Source organism: Bombyx mori, chromosome 18 (genome assembly GCF_030269925.1).
Source record: "Bombyx mori chromosome 18, ASM3026992v2".
NCBI lineage: Eukaryota > Metazoa > Arthropoda > Insecta > Lepidoptera > Bombycidae > Bombyx > Bombyx mori.
The window spans coordinates 6,470,973-6,485,207 of record NC_085124.1 but is presented as its reverse complement, the minus strand read 5'-3'; the positions used below and the strand labels follow the sequence as shown (position 1 = coordinate 6,485,207).

The following is a 14,235-nucleotide window of genomic DNA, read 5'->3' as shown; positions in this document are numbered from 1 at the left end:
AATGCGAGATTGAAACAAACACTTGAAACTGCATACTTACGTAGAATAATACATTACCTCATCCTTTTTTATTTATCTATCTGTAATTACAAAACTTCTTCTGATCAATATAAAAACATAATTGTAATTACTTTTACGGTTCTTGTAAAAGTATTTTTGTTTAACTCTGTATGTAGCTTGCTATCTATATATCTTCTTTATATATATAAAAATGAATTGCTCTTCGTTAGTCTCGATAAAACTCGTGAACGGCTGTGTACGGATTTGGCTAATTTTGGTCTTGAATTATTTGTGGAAGTCCAGTGAAGGTTTAAAAAGAGATAAATATGTAATTGCTCGGAATTAAATAAAAATAACAATTTTGTTTTTCTTTTTTTTTTGTTTTAAGTTTATTTTATAGAAATTCTTTTATTTATCCATTGAGGCACTACGAACTCTGCCGAGTCAGCTAGTATTAGAATAAAAAACGTATTCTTTTTCCACAATAATGCGAAAGAGTCAATCAATTTAATAATGAAAATAGAAGGCATAAAAAATCACACTAAGTTTCCTTCCTTGAAGCGTTGTAGCCTTCCACTGTCGCCATCGACCGCCCTGCATCGCTGTGTCGATGACAGTCCTTGCCCCAATTAATCGCTTGGAGTCTTCAAATAATTCATACCCACTAAAGGTTATCAGTCTATCGATTCACTTTTAATATTTCACTGTGACCTGTGTGACCAGATATTTTAAAATGTCGTTCGGGGTATAAAAATTCCATAAAATCTTTTTATTTATTTATTTTTGTTGCTTAGATGGGTGGACGGACTCACAGCCCACCTAGTTTTACTGGTGGTTACTGGAGCCCATAGACATCTATAACGTAAATGCGCCACCCACCTTGAGATATAAGTTCTAAGGTCTCAGTATAGTTACAACAGCTGCCCCGATAAGTGGCTGATCCATAAAATCAAGTTTCTACCATCTAATTTTGATGGGCAACACAAATGGACTAAAACATACCGACGCTGTTAGTTAAGTTATAATAATATACACGGGTTAAAAATAGAATTGAAAATTATCTTATACCTTTAAACGAGCAATTCTTGTATATATATGTATATAATCTGAATCTCGGAAACAGCTCCAACGATTTTCATAAAATTTTGTATACAGGGGATTTCGGGGGCGATAAATCGATCTAGCTACGATTTATTTTCAGAATCGTGTTTTCAATAATCAACTCTTCCCGATATCTATTGGCGAATAATAATACTATTTTTCTTAATTGAGGGCAACTAACCGCTTTAAAGACACAACAAGATGGCGTTATCAAAAAAAAAACCGAGCTAAGCTCGGTCATCATCTAGTTATTCTAATACGATTTTCGTAATAATAATATTAGGTGATTCTATTTGCAAAACTCGAATTATCACGTTTCAAAACTACAGGAATGTGGCCGGAAGAGTTTCATGCCAAGATCGTGCTCCAGTTGTCCCTACCGAAAAATAATTTTGTTTTATGATACCAACCTAAACGGGGAAGCGTAACAACCTTAGTGTCAATTTAAAACATTGAAACTGGCTCAGTCTTGTAGAATCTGACCATCGTTATGTACGTCACAATATCTTTACCAGAATAATGAGGGCTTCACATTAGTGTTTCTAAAATATATTCTGAGGTCTTATTAAATTAGTCAGTCGTTTATTGTGCGCTGTTTTAGTTGATAACAAAGATCGAGTTTATTTTTAAGTCCTACATAAATTTTATTGCGAGCGTTTGGAACGATCTCAACGATGAAGTTCGGCACATCTAAATAAGACTAATGACATGAATATCATGCTGATACAAGCTTTTAAAGAATTTCATATACAGGGTGTCGTAAACTGACAATACCCTATGCCCTAAGCGAAGCGAAAATATGTATTTATTGCAAGTAACTCTTGTCCCACCTGGTGTTTAGTGGTTAGCGAAAGCCGATAAAAATCATAACGTCAATGCCGTCCCTCACCTTCAGACATGAGGTCGAAGCCTCATTTGTATTGTATAATGGCTATTCCACGCTTGACGCCAGAATGGCACATATACATCGACATCCGGCACTCGACGGCCCCTACGGAAGCCGAGGGTCGCCCAGCCCGCCTGCGTTGAGGAGCCGAAGGAGGATACTACCCCCTTTCACGCTCCTCAGCCTCACGGAGTGCCATGTCGCAAAACCCGGCCATGGCCTCCCACGAACTCCGGTCCTCTACCACACAGGCGACGACAGCCCGCAAGGAGTGGTTCCGCTCCAACATCGTGACGACACCTCCCCGCAGGTGCTCCCAACGTGGGCAAATTTCAAGCGCGTGCTGAGCGTCGTCATCCGAGTAGCCCCACTGGTGGTAGCCCGGGTGTGGCTCCCTCCTGCAGACTTGGATAGAGGACAGGACAGTGCGCCCGCCGCCCCCATCATTACATTAGTACATCAGTACATTAAAGTGGTGGTTGAACGATAGATTACACCTACCCATGTTGGCTTAACGACCTACCGTAATTAATCACGTTAGTTTAAATATTTGCAGGTCTGATTATATTCTGACTCACGTCCAACCACCAGTTTATCTTCGATAACAATGAGGTACATTTATTTATCAAATCTTAGGTACAGCAGGCATTATCAATTTGATGTATTTTTTTGTGTCGACAACTCGGACATGCTCGGGGCTTAGTCATTGGATAAATTAACTAGAATCGCACGGTAAAAAAGATTTTTAACTTCTGTAGGCCTCTTTTCCGAAATCCATTGAAATAGTAGTTTGTTAATTGATATTTGGATATCAAAAGCACAAAATGTTCACGTAAGTTTTATAGTACGAAGTCGTTTCGTTTACAGAATTACCAGATGTTTGAATGAAACTAACAATAGGTATGACCTAAAAAGTTTTGTTGATTACGAAACTACCAAGTCAAAATCAGCCACAGTTCAATGAAGTCATCAGGAAACGACAAGTAACGACGGATGATATTAATATTATTTTTCAAATGCAAATTTTGAACGAAGTCACTGTTTTTCTATGATCCTTTTTTTTTTAAATTGCGTACCCTTTTGTTTAAGTTCACGGCCTACGTGATTTAAAATAGTTACCGAAGCCCATATTATAGACATTACAATCTTTTTTTTTCTTACCTAAGCTGGTAGTTTTTAAAGGCTTGGCCAGCGTAACCGAGCGAGTAGGTGAGCTCACGAGGCTCTAACCTGATGACGTTGCTAACACTGGCCCTAGCAAGAGCAGTGCTTCGCAGAATCTACCACCGGATAGGAAATCTGACTGAGAAGATTCGGCGAGAAACTCAGTGGGCTGTGTTTATGGGTCAATTTCTCGCCGAAGACTTCGTCACAAGCGACGAATTCGACGAGAATGGTGACCGATGCTTGCCGTACCTAAAAGCACCGCTAGTGAATCGGGAATACAACGCGAATACCGCCTTTGAGTTCTAGGACTCAATTGTGTAGCAATTAATGCGAGTTTGATTTTTTATTACACGATATAACTTTTTTATTATATATGTCATTCGTGAACACGAATTAAGTGTATATTTTATTAGTAAAGTTGGTACCTGTCCATAGGATTTTATCACCGGCATTGTCGCATCGCTCGATAGTTATGAGTAGGTACACCGGGCGTCTTAACCTTTAGTTCAAAATGTATTCAAAATTATTGACGTTTGTACTGTATTTTATAAATAAAAAAAATAATAATAAAAACATATCCCTAAGCTTTAACCTATGTAATTAGATACCACAAATATAATGATGTCTTAAGTTCGGTGGGTCTTATAAAATTTGTTAACTTCCAGTGACCTTGCCTTCCACGTGCTGCGAACGTGCCAGCGCACCGGTCTAGTTGTTGTATAATCAAGATTACAACGGAATCAACAAGTTTATTCCGAATGTTAATAATTCGATTTGCGGCTTCATTTAACTAAAGTATTTTTTCCGTGTCAGAATTTATTATCTGATACTGTAAGTGCTTTAAAGTAGCAAGTACTCTGAAGCAAGATGGAATTTTGTATAATAGAAAAATACTAGGATCGATTTTTTGAAATTGATTGATGGCTTAGTGTAAACCGGTTTTTTCCAGATATTTTTCTTGTTACTAATGCTTGTATCTAAGTGATAAGGTTTTCCTGTATTTTGTCTTTACGTCTTTTGTATCGAGGAAAAATATGGTTGAAAAATAACTGTATCGGTTATGTCCTTTATCGATTTCATTATAATTGTTTACAATGCCACATAATGTATTTACTGGTGGTAGGACCTCTTGTGAGTCCGCGCGGATGGGTACCACCACCCTGCCTATTTCTGCCGTGAAGCAGTAATGCGTTTCGGTTTGAAGGGTGAGGCAGCCGTTGTAACTTTACTTGAGACCTTAGAACTTATAGCTCAAGGTGGGTGCCGCATTTACGTTGTGGATGTCTATGGGCTCCAGTAACCACTTAACACCAGGTGGGCTGTGAGCTCGTCCACCCATCTAAGCAATAAAAAAAAACAAAGCTTATGACATAAAAAAATTAATAAAAAAAATTATTATAACATTAGTACAGCTTCTTTTTGAGCCGAAAAATTGCAATTTAACACCGTCGTGATATGAAACTCGAAGAAATGAACCGAACCTAAAAAACTCACAAGTATACTTAGTCTGGCCATAAATACTGTTACAATTAAAAATAAACAAAATATTACATTTGATATGGATTATGATTTATGGTCAGTTTTCGAGAGTACGGCTTGCTCTAAACGCCATGATAATTTGGAGTCCCTAAAACAATCCGTACGATTGGCAGTGAAAATTTTTCTCATGGAAAGAGTGCGTGCTTTTATTGATAACTGGCCTCAACGTTTAAAGGACTGTATTGCAGCCAATGGAGACTACTTCGAATAAGCTCTTTATACTTTAAATTGTTTTATATTTATGTATTAAACTAACACACTGTAAAAGTAATAAATGTTATTTGCCATGGATTTTTTTTGTTTTCCTTTGTAACAGTATATATTATATGGCCAGACTAAGTATACATCTATAGGATTTAGCCTGTAATAGAATGAGATAAGAATATAATCAATCGCCTCATATAAAATATAACAAAGATATAGGAGATACTATAGATACTGCTGACTACGACCAAACCCGGACCTCGCATGAGACAGAACTCAAGAAAAGGCAAAGGGGGAAAGCGAAGCGTTCAGCGCGGAGCACATCTCTCCCATCACCCTCTCCCCCTATACCAATGAGGCTACCACAGTTTTTACATAACATAATTACTCGTTTCAATATAGATATTATACAAACTACGAAATAATTATGAAGTTTACTGTGAGATATTTAATATCAATGCATTATTAATTTTGGCCCAGAAAATATAAAAAGAAAAAAAACATTAAAAACCATTCCCATTAAGTATCTACCAAATTTTAAAATTGTCTTAGAATTTGTCGTGTTTCTTTAAAACCGGGCTCCGGTAACGGTCCGAATACAAATGTTTCATTCTCTGAGCATCGATGAAGCTCGTTTGAGTGTTCTAAGAACTTTCTAGACTTTAATCGAACGGCGGGTTCCCTCCCCTCGTCAATTCGTTTTGCCTTCTTTGAATCGCATTTCCGCACAAACGGGACGACAGTAAATAACTAAATTATGTACCTCTAATATAGTTTCAATATTTCTGGAGCGACATTTTAAGTAAAGGATGTTCACTGTTGGCAGCTCATTATCAATACATTGACATTATCAATAAAATTCGTAATATGTTGTATCTTGTAAATGTTGGTAAAAAATTACAAACGTTTAATCCCTCAAGTCGACAGAAAATAATTTTCTGAAACTTTGCGTAAATTGAATAAACCCTTTTTTTTGCGCTTATTGATTTTTTCAACTGCAATTTTGACAATGAATCCGATTACTAGGTAGTTACTATGTTTAGCAGATAATCGATAATTATTAAATGACAAAATTCAACTATAACAATAATTCTCCATGGCTGTATAAAATGAGAGAATCTCAAGAAAATATTTATATTAGCGACTAAAGCGAAGACGCGCGAACGTATAAAATAGAAAAGCAACATTTATGTACGGGTCAACGAACTCTGTGACCGTTTTACTCGAACTAAAGTCGAACTCGAGTCTTCTAGCACGGATCTACCGTCTTCAATCAGACAGCATATTCATTTAACTTTTCTTTTCGATTGCATGAAAGTATTTCTTATGTTACATCTTAGTACTAGCAAGTTCTTTTTTATGTATAACTAGCGACCCGCCCTCGCTTCGCTTCGGAAACTGTAATTTATTATTGATTTCTCTACTATTTAATGGATCTTATTATACATATAAACCTTCCTCTTCAATCACTCTATCTATTAAAAAAACTGTATCAAAATCCGTTGCATAGTTTTAAAGATTTAAGCATACATACGGACGGACAGATATAGGGACAGAGAAAGCGACTTTGTTTTATACTATGTATATATATATTTTCGTTTATTTTCATTCATGTTGTGATTAAAATATTATTTCAAAAATGTCATCTATGACAGCCCTAATTAAAATGATGGTAGGGCGTATTGTAGGAAACGCTGCGTATAGAACAAAAACGGCTTTAATAATGTATATTATGGGCAAGTAATCACGTAAGTCAGTGATTCTCAATATTTTCTTGCCGCGGCACACTTTAAGGTATTCATTTCAAAATCTCACGGCCCACAAAGAAAAGTATGTATAGAATTATGAATTTAAATTACTTACAAAATAATTTGTAGGTTGTCTTTTTAAATTAAATTATTTTTAAATTGTTCATGTCTACATAAATATATTGTATATAACTACTTATCTTTAGTTAAAAGTTTCCTAATAAAATTAAAAAGTGTTACAATTGTTACTAAACAAATTTCTAAAATATGACGGGGCTCAAAATTGCCGCGTCGCGGCGTCGCGTCGCCATAGTTGAGATTCACTACTAATAAGTACCGTAAAATGGGGCGATTAGGGACAAATTCCAACTTTATGAGCAATTTTAAGGTAGTTGTTGATGTATATAATGCTATATCAGGATCAAAATGATTGAGTCTTGGGGGCATCTTTGTTGTCTAATTTAAAATTATGCAACTAGCATTCCAGTTTAAGCAAAAAATGCAAAAATAGGTGTAATCCCTATTTACCCGAAAATTGCGGTTAATTGGGACGAAATGAGAAATTTGCTAGGGTTGGCATTACTTTTATTTTTATATATAGTTTTAATTTATTTATTTATTTAGTTGCACCAACAAAGTGATCATCAATAAAAAAAATTGAAAAACTGACAAAAGTACATGGCAGACATCACCTCAATTATAGGTGCAATCGACAGTGCTGATATTTCTATCTGGGTTAAGAGATTAGGTGTGTCGGTTATTCCATGGATTAATCAGATGAATACCCCCACTCTGAACAAATATTAAATATTTTATTATGTATTACTTAGACATTTTTGTCCACCTTGAGATTTCATTGATCTTGTTATATGTCTCCGCAAAATCGACTTACTTATATTAAATTGCTTATCTATTTCAACTAAAGACTTATTCCCAATTTCGCTTCGAATAAACCAGATTTTTACCAACAAATTTAAAAAATATTGTTATAACTACATAGACAACCCTACAAATCTGTACCTATTTATACTTATGTCGTTTCCATTTCACATATTCTCATACCAATTGACCCCTTTTTCGTTGTTATTTGTACCTAAGACGTCCCCAATATCCCCAAAAACAACAGATTTTTACATGTATTTTTATTTAATCAAATACATTAAAACCAATAACAACTGAGACTTACCTTTAATATATATGCTGGTTCAAACACTAAATAACGTTTATAAATCATAGTCGTCTTCTATTATTATCAAATAAATAAAAGAGAGCAAAGTTTCTAGCACTAAAATAATTACCACCACAGGAAGTTAATTTGAAACGCGATTTTTTATAAGTTAGCAGCTATTATCATGCATATTCAGAGTTGTTTTGTGAACTTTCAACATTCTACTATTAAACTACAAAAAATGGAAGATTTTGCAACGAATATAAAACTTATATTGAGCGTCGAAAGATTTTCCCGGTTTTTTCCCGATTCGCCTCTCAATCCCTAATCGCCCCATTTTACCGGTACCTATTCATTATGATGGTCCGTCGAGAAATATTATATCGCAGAATGTGCAGACGAAGCTCACAGTCTATCGTTACGTGATGGCATTACCGTGTTGGTTAATACTTCATAGACATTGCATCGTTCAAACGATCAAAGTTATATCGCGAAGGTATTAATAACCTTCCCCGACTTCGATCAACAGTTATAATTGTTGATCGAAGTTCCCCGTGATGACTGAAATGTATAGTTAATATGGATACATATTTTATTTAAATAAATCAAGCTTTTTAGAAAGCTAATTAAATTTTCAATGCGAAACGACAGTTTCATGCTATAACGCCTAAGTTAATTAATTTTGTTCTTGATGCTATACGTACTGTGGGATAGGGGCTAGGGCGCAGTTTAGCGTAACTTAACGCCTTATTTCGACTGCAAACTAAGAATATTTTATCTAATTAACAAAAAAATGTCTTTGAGGGTCATATTTTAAGTCTTTGGCAATTGGTTATGCACCTAAAAATTGCTATGTTTATAAATTTAAGTTTAATTAAATTTATGTTACAAAATTATGCTCGGGACATTATCTACTCGAATAATTCGATAAGTAATTATTAATATGGACTATATGTAGGTCAGAGGCCGGCTTCTTTCGGTACTAAAGGGCAGCAATTACAATAAGTCCGGCTCTGGCCATACGAAATGGAAAGTAACGAATTCAAAGAAAATTAAATCTGTTTAACTTGAGCCGAGAGTGTATGCTTAAAATAGCATCCGAAGGGCGTTAGTCATGCGAACAAGCAATAATCCTTGGGACTTGATTTTGTCGTTTCTATTTCGATTAGTATGTGCAAATAGACATTAGAAAAACAATGGCCGTGAAAATCGATTATTGGGCGACGGTGATTGAAAGTATCCTGAGGTTGTGATTGAAATCACCTACAGGCTTAGGGTTCCAAAGTCGAATTGCCGGGTGTTCTGGGAATCAATTGTGGTAACACCAAAGCGGGCAGTGCGCGATCTTGTATTGTATGGACTTCATTTGTTTCGCTAATACTTCCGTGAATACTGCGGAGAAAAAAATAATAATATATTGGTTGGCTGGAAAACAATACTTAAGAAAATCGAAAATAATTTAATAATACACAATTATTTAAAATACCTACTGATAAATGTATGTGTATTTTTGAACGATTTCTTTTTTAAGGTATTATGATTGTTCTCAATAATTTCATTCAAGCATAATAATTCTCAGCAATAGGTCTGGATTTAAAAATATATTTCAATCAATAAATCAAATTAGATTCGGTTTTTTTTTCATGACATCAATAGGATCATTTTCGTGATAATAAAATTATATCTTGAATGTATTTAACGCGCAACTATTTCAAATTATACTGTATTCTAATTGTTAGGAACCTTTTCGAATAAATTACTTTTTATTTTTTATTTTTACTAAAAGAGACAAAGTATGTTTGTCCACAAGTAACTGTCAGTTTGACACCTGGCATTTTTCCATTTAATGTACCTACTAGTATATGCTCTATTTTGGCACTCACACCTGTGTTTACCCTGTAATGTGACGATTTTATTAGTGACTTAATTAGCTCTAGGAGGTCAATGTGGTTGAAAATAATAAGCTTCAATCATCTGTAAGAATTCTCCACGTATTATTATTAAAAAAAGGAGCGTTAATTAATAACAATCGAACGAAGTAAATTATAATATTTTTGTAAATAAGCACTGTGTTGTGGATAGCGAAATTTTACATTATTCAAATTTCAATTATGCAAGCAAACGAGTTGCAAGTCGGCAATAGACGGACGAATGGGGGCTTAGTGATAGTGTTGTGTTCACGAGGTCATTATTTAACGATATCGATGCTAAATATTCAGTTTTAAATGTATTTGAAATAAATTTAATTTAAAATGTAACAATATTAAAAATATATCCAAGCCGACATTCATAATAATGTTCGATTAATTTAGCTATAAGCAATTAACTATAGCAATTTTGTTTGTGTATGATTTACGGTAAATAATGATGGAGTGGCAACGAATGCGCTTCGTATATTTAAGTATTGTACCGTTTCTAACTGAATTTATTGGACAAATTAAATTAATAATCGCCTCGGGGATTCCAGTTTTAACATAAACATTTCCATTTTTCATTATATACGTGTTTTTATAAATTATAGCCTATGTGTTATTCTGATGTGTAAGATTAGTGTCATGTATATTTATATCGAATCCAAAGCCTAAAAAGTAAGTTTCAAGCTTTTAAGTATGAACATCCCTTTTACGTATTAAAAAGTAGCATATGTCCTTTCTCAGGCTCTAGACTATCTGTGTACCAAATTTCATTTAAATCGATTCCTTAGTTTTGGCGTGAAAGCGCGACAGACAGACAAAAGACAGAGTTACTTTTCACATTTTCGTATGGATTTATCAATACCTGTTCTATTAATTTTACTTAGACGGATGATTAAGATTGGGTTTTTATTGATACGAAGTGTAAAGTTACCGGCTCCCAAACTTTTTAATACATAAAATAGGAGTCTCCGTTGTATTTTGTTCTTCCTCACCTTTTCGCTGGTAGCCTAAAGGGCTATTACAGTTTCTCGCGGACGGGTAGGTGAGCTCATGGGCTCAAAATGAGAGATTTTGCTAACACTAGCCCTAACAAATCTGATCTGAATCGATGTATCTACCACCGGATCGAAATCGCGATCCATTGAGAACATATAACAAGAAACTCAGTGGCTCAGTGGATCAGGCTGTGTCTATGGGACCGTTATTAATGACCTTAAGTTGTTAATTACCTTACTTTAAACCAAAATTCATAATATTTGACAGCAGAAATAGGCAAGAAATGGTACTTAAAATACCACGATTCATATTATATCTGTTAGATGTAATTGGGTTTCATAGGAATATAAATAGTGAGTGAACTATTTTGAAACCGTTTAATGGATTACAGGAAATTTGGGTTCCGTGTTAAAAATAATAAAATTAACTCTTTTACATATCGATATCGATAGTGGAAATACCCCTCTTTAGCCACCAATACGTTCAAGTTTCAATTGTCTGCAGTGGAAATTTCCACGGTAAAACATGCAACCTTCGGGCGTACTGCTCTAACACCCGTAGCTTCGTGTATTCACCTCTCTTTCGCTTAAAGTTAACGCAGGCGCTCTGACCCAACCGGTTCAGACTGTTCGCACTCATGTATTTGCGTATAAGTCTGTCTTTTTCGTTCCAGACGAGTTATCGTTCCATTTTACGGATAGCTCTGTGCTATGTATACTTCTCGGTCGGCGGCCAAATGATTTCGTTACCTGTCTTTCTCTAGAGTTTGAATGAAGCAAATTTTGTTCTCTTGATGCAGAGCTACAGCTTCAAATTCAACAAAATACTATAGCTTAGCTACTACAGCCACGTGCTTGAGGTGAACGACTGATATTGCAGATAACATTGAAAATAAATAAACAATAATAAATTGTGTCACTATAAAATAGAAGTAATTTGACATGTTCCGCTACTCAGCTACTGAGATTTGAGATGTTTTGAGGTTGTACTGTTTGGTTTGCGACGAAAATAACAATAATTTGTTACACACGCAAGAGAAAATGTAGGTATATGTAGTTATTGCCAAATTATTTACGGTGCCGTGAGCAATAAAATACTTAAAATAGCAATCGAACGACAAATGATAAATTAGTGGACGCACCCGTGGAATGTGTTCGAAAATATTTTCAGATGTGCTTATAAACAGAGCGTCCTCAATGATTGCAGATTGGCCTCGAATCGTAATCATACTTGTAAAGATATTTATATTGTAATAAAACATAAGAATCTATGCGTGAATGAGACATGATATTAATAAATACGCTGATTTATTAATAAAAGTAGTATTAAAGTAAGCCCTGAAAGCGTTTAAAAGTGTCTTATAAGTAAGTGTATCCTAGCAACCGTCGACTTAGGCGACTGTTTTTCAACGTTGGCGAATATTTACAAAAATATTCGTGACATTGATGACGTCACGGGCGACGACCAGGCGAAGACGTTTTTAAATTACATGTTTCAGAAGCTCGCGAAAAACGCTGTTGTCTCCACGAGATGCCACGATACGATTTAAATACATATTTTTAGTTTCTCTGTTTCTCATTAGGGAGATACTTGTGTGGAGTGTATGGAGTGATAATTATTCAATTTTACTTCACATTAATAACTATTGGTCATATTGCTATATACTTTCGAAATAAGATATTAAAAAAATATAAGTTTGGCATTATAAGCATAGTAAATTTTGAAGACTACTTGATTCATATTTTTTTAGTAAGCACGGATGCTAAGAAAATACATTTGCTTGAAATACTACTTTTTAATGTATTGCTTGCGTACGGCTATAAAAATATAAACTTATATTGGAGATAAACTGAGGAACATAAATAAATCGTGTGACGTGAGTAGGTAGGTGCGGTAACGTCGCTTGTCGTTGTTGGCACAGAATTTGTTTATCCTGTGTTCCGCCCATGAATCTTGTGTAGGTTGATACACTTTTTGCATATGATCATGGAATCCCTTGATATCGGATATTAAGAAGAGAAGTGATATGAAATATGTTACAATGAAATTAATGGGAGAAATGTGTAGAATTAGGTCATAGATTGCGTCGTAAGTGATCAAAGATATGATGCTCAATTATACAGGATGGACATTTATTTTTATCCAATCTTGTTTAGGAATCTATTATAATAACTACGGCTCATACATAATATTTGGTAGATTGATTGATAGATAGAATATTATTTGTTATTTGTAATGACAATAAAGATTTTCTTATTTTACGAGCTGAATCATACAAATGCTATAAATCACGCACATGTCAAATGCCAACCATATCTTGGCTGTGACATCTATCGTTGAGTAGCAGTTAGATAAAGTTTTCATTTATACTTAAAAGGTAATTACTAAAAGTGGAAACTAATGTTGTTCCAAATAGTTCTTGATACAATAAATAGATGTCGCTACTCTAGCTTTTTAGTTCAAAGTAAAATGGTTCTTATAACTTACGGTAGATGTCACTAAAATGGACAACGCTAATCATTAGTAATCATATGAAAGAACGGTAACTTTTACTGACTAGGAGAAACTACTCATACATCTGCATTAATATTCGTTTTATTGTTTGAGTGATTGAAACATGAAACATCTAAAATGGAAAATTTTGTTTAAATGAACGGTATTATTTTCAGACCACATTCATTAAAAACCTAAAAAAAAATGTGATATTTTTATGTTTCGGCAGGTATATGAGAATCTAAATTTTAGTGTATTTGTTGTCAACATAATATTAAAATGCAAATCGTACAACCAAAAACGGGTGTAGTAAAAGATACGGAAGAAGTCCCTCTGTCTGGTACGTTGCAATAAATACACTCCTGGATTATATCCGACCCAGGAGACAGTGCGACGCAGAGCCGTCGTCGCCAGAAAGATGTCTTATCGGACCCCCGGATCCACTCTCGGTGCTTTTAGGCTCATCAAGCACCGTTCACTGCTCTCGTCGAACTTGTTGATTACGATGAAGAGCTCAACGAGCGAACTAACCCTAATACTTGAGTTTCTCGCCGGATCTTCTCAGTTGGTCGCGTTTCCAATACGGTGGTAGATTCCACTGAGCACTACTCTTAGGGTTATTGTTAGTACAATCGATCAAGTTCAGCCTCGTGAGCTCACGTACCCGTCCACGCCGACACTCGCATAATGTGAGATAGGCGCAAAAAAAAGAAAATTCGACTAAAACTTCATATACCGGTTTTTTTTTGTGGGTCAGGAGGAAATCGCCGGACTTCCGCCCTTCACTGGGGATGACGGGCGGGGTATGTCAGAGTCGAACTGACTAAACCCTCCTGTCGCTCAACAACCAACATCCAACCAACTTCGCATGAGACAGAAAGAGCCCTTTGAAAAGGCAAAGGGGGGAAAGTGAAGCGCTTAGTGCCGAGCGCATCTCTCCCATCACCCTCTTCCTTAAAACTTTATATACCTACAAACTGTTTCATCCAAATAAATATACGACGCTCGGTACATTGC

The 14,235-nt window shown here is 35.2% G+C and overlaps 1 long non-coding RNA gene across 1 annotated transcript; it reads right to left on the bottom strand.

Moving 5' to 3' along the window:
* Positions 1–359: 359 nt before the first annotated feature.
* LOC134200556 (uncharacterized) lies at positions 360–5,976 on the bottom strand. The gene is made up of 2 exons (XR_009975523.1): positions 5,661–5,976; positions 360–711 (listed from the first exon to the last, which is right to left on the bottom strand). It is a non-coding gene; the product is annotated as an uncharacterized LOC134200556 (long non-coding RNA).
* Between the last annotated feature and the right edge of the window lie 8,259 nt (positions 5,977–14,235).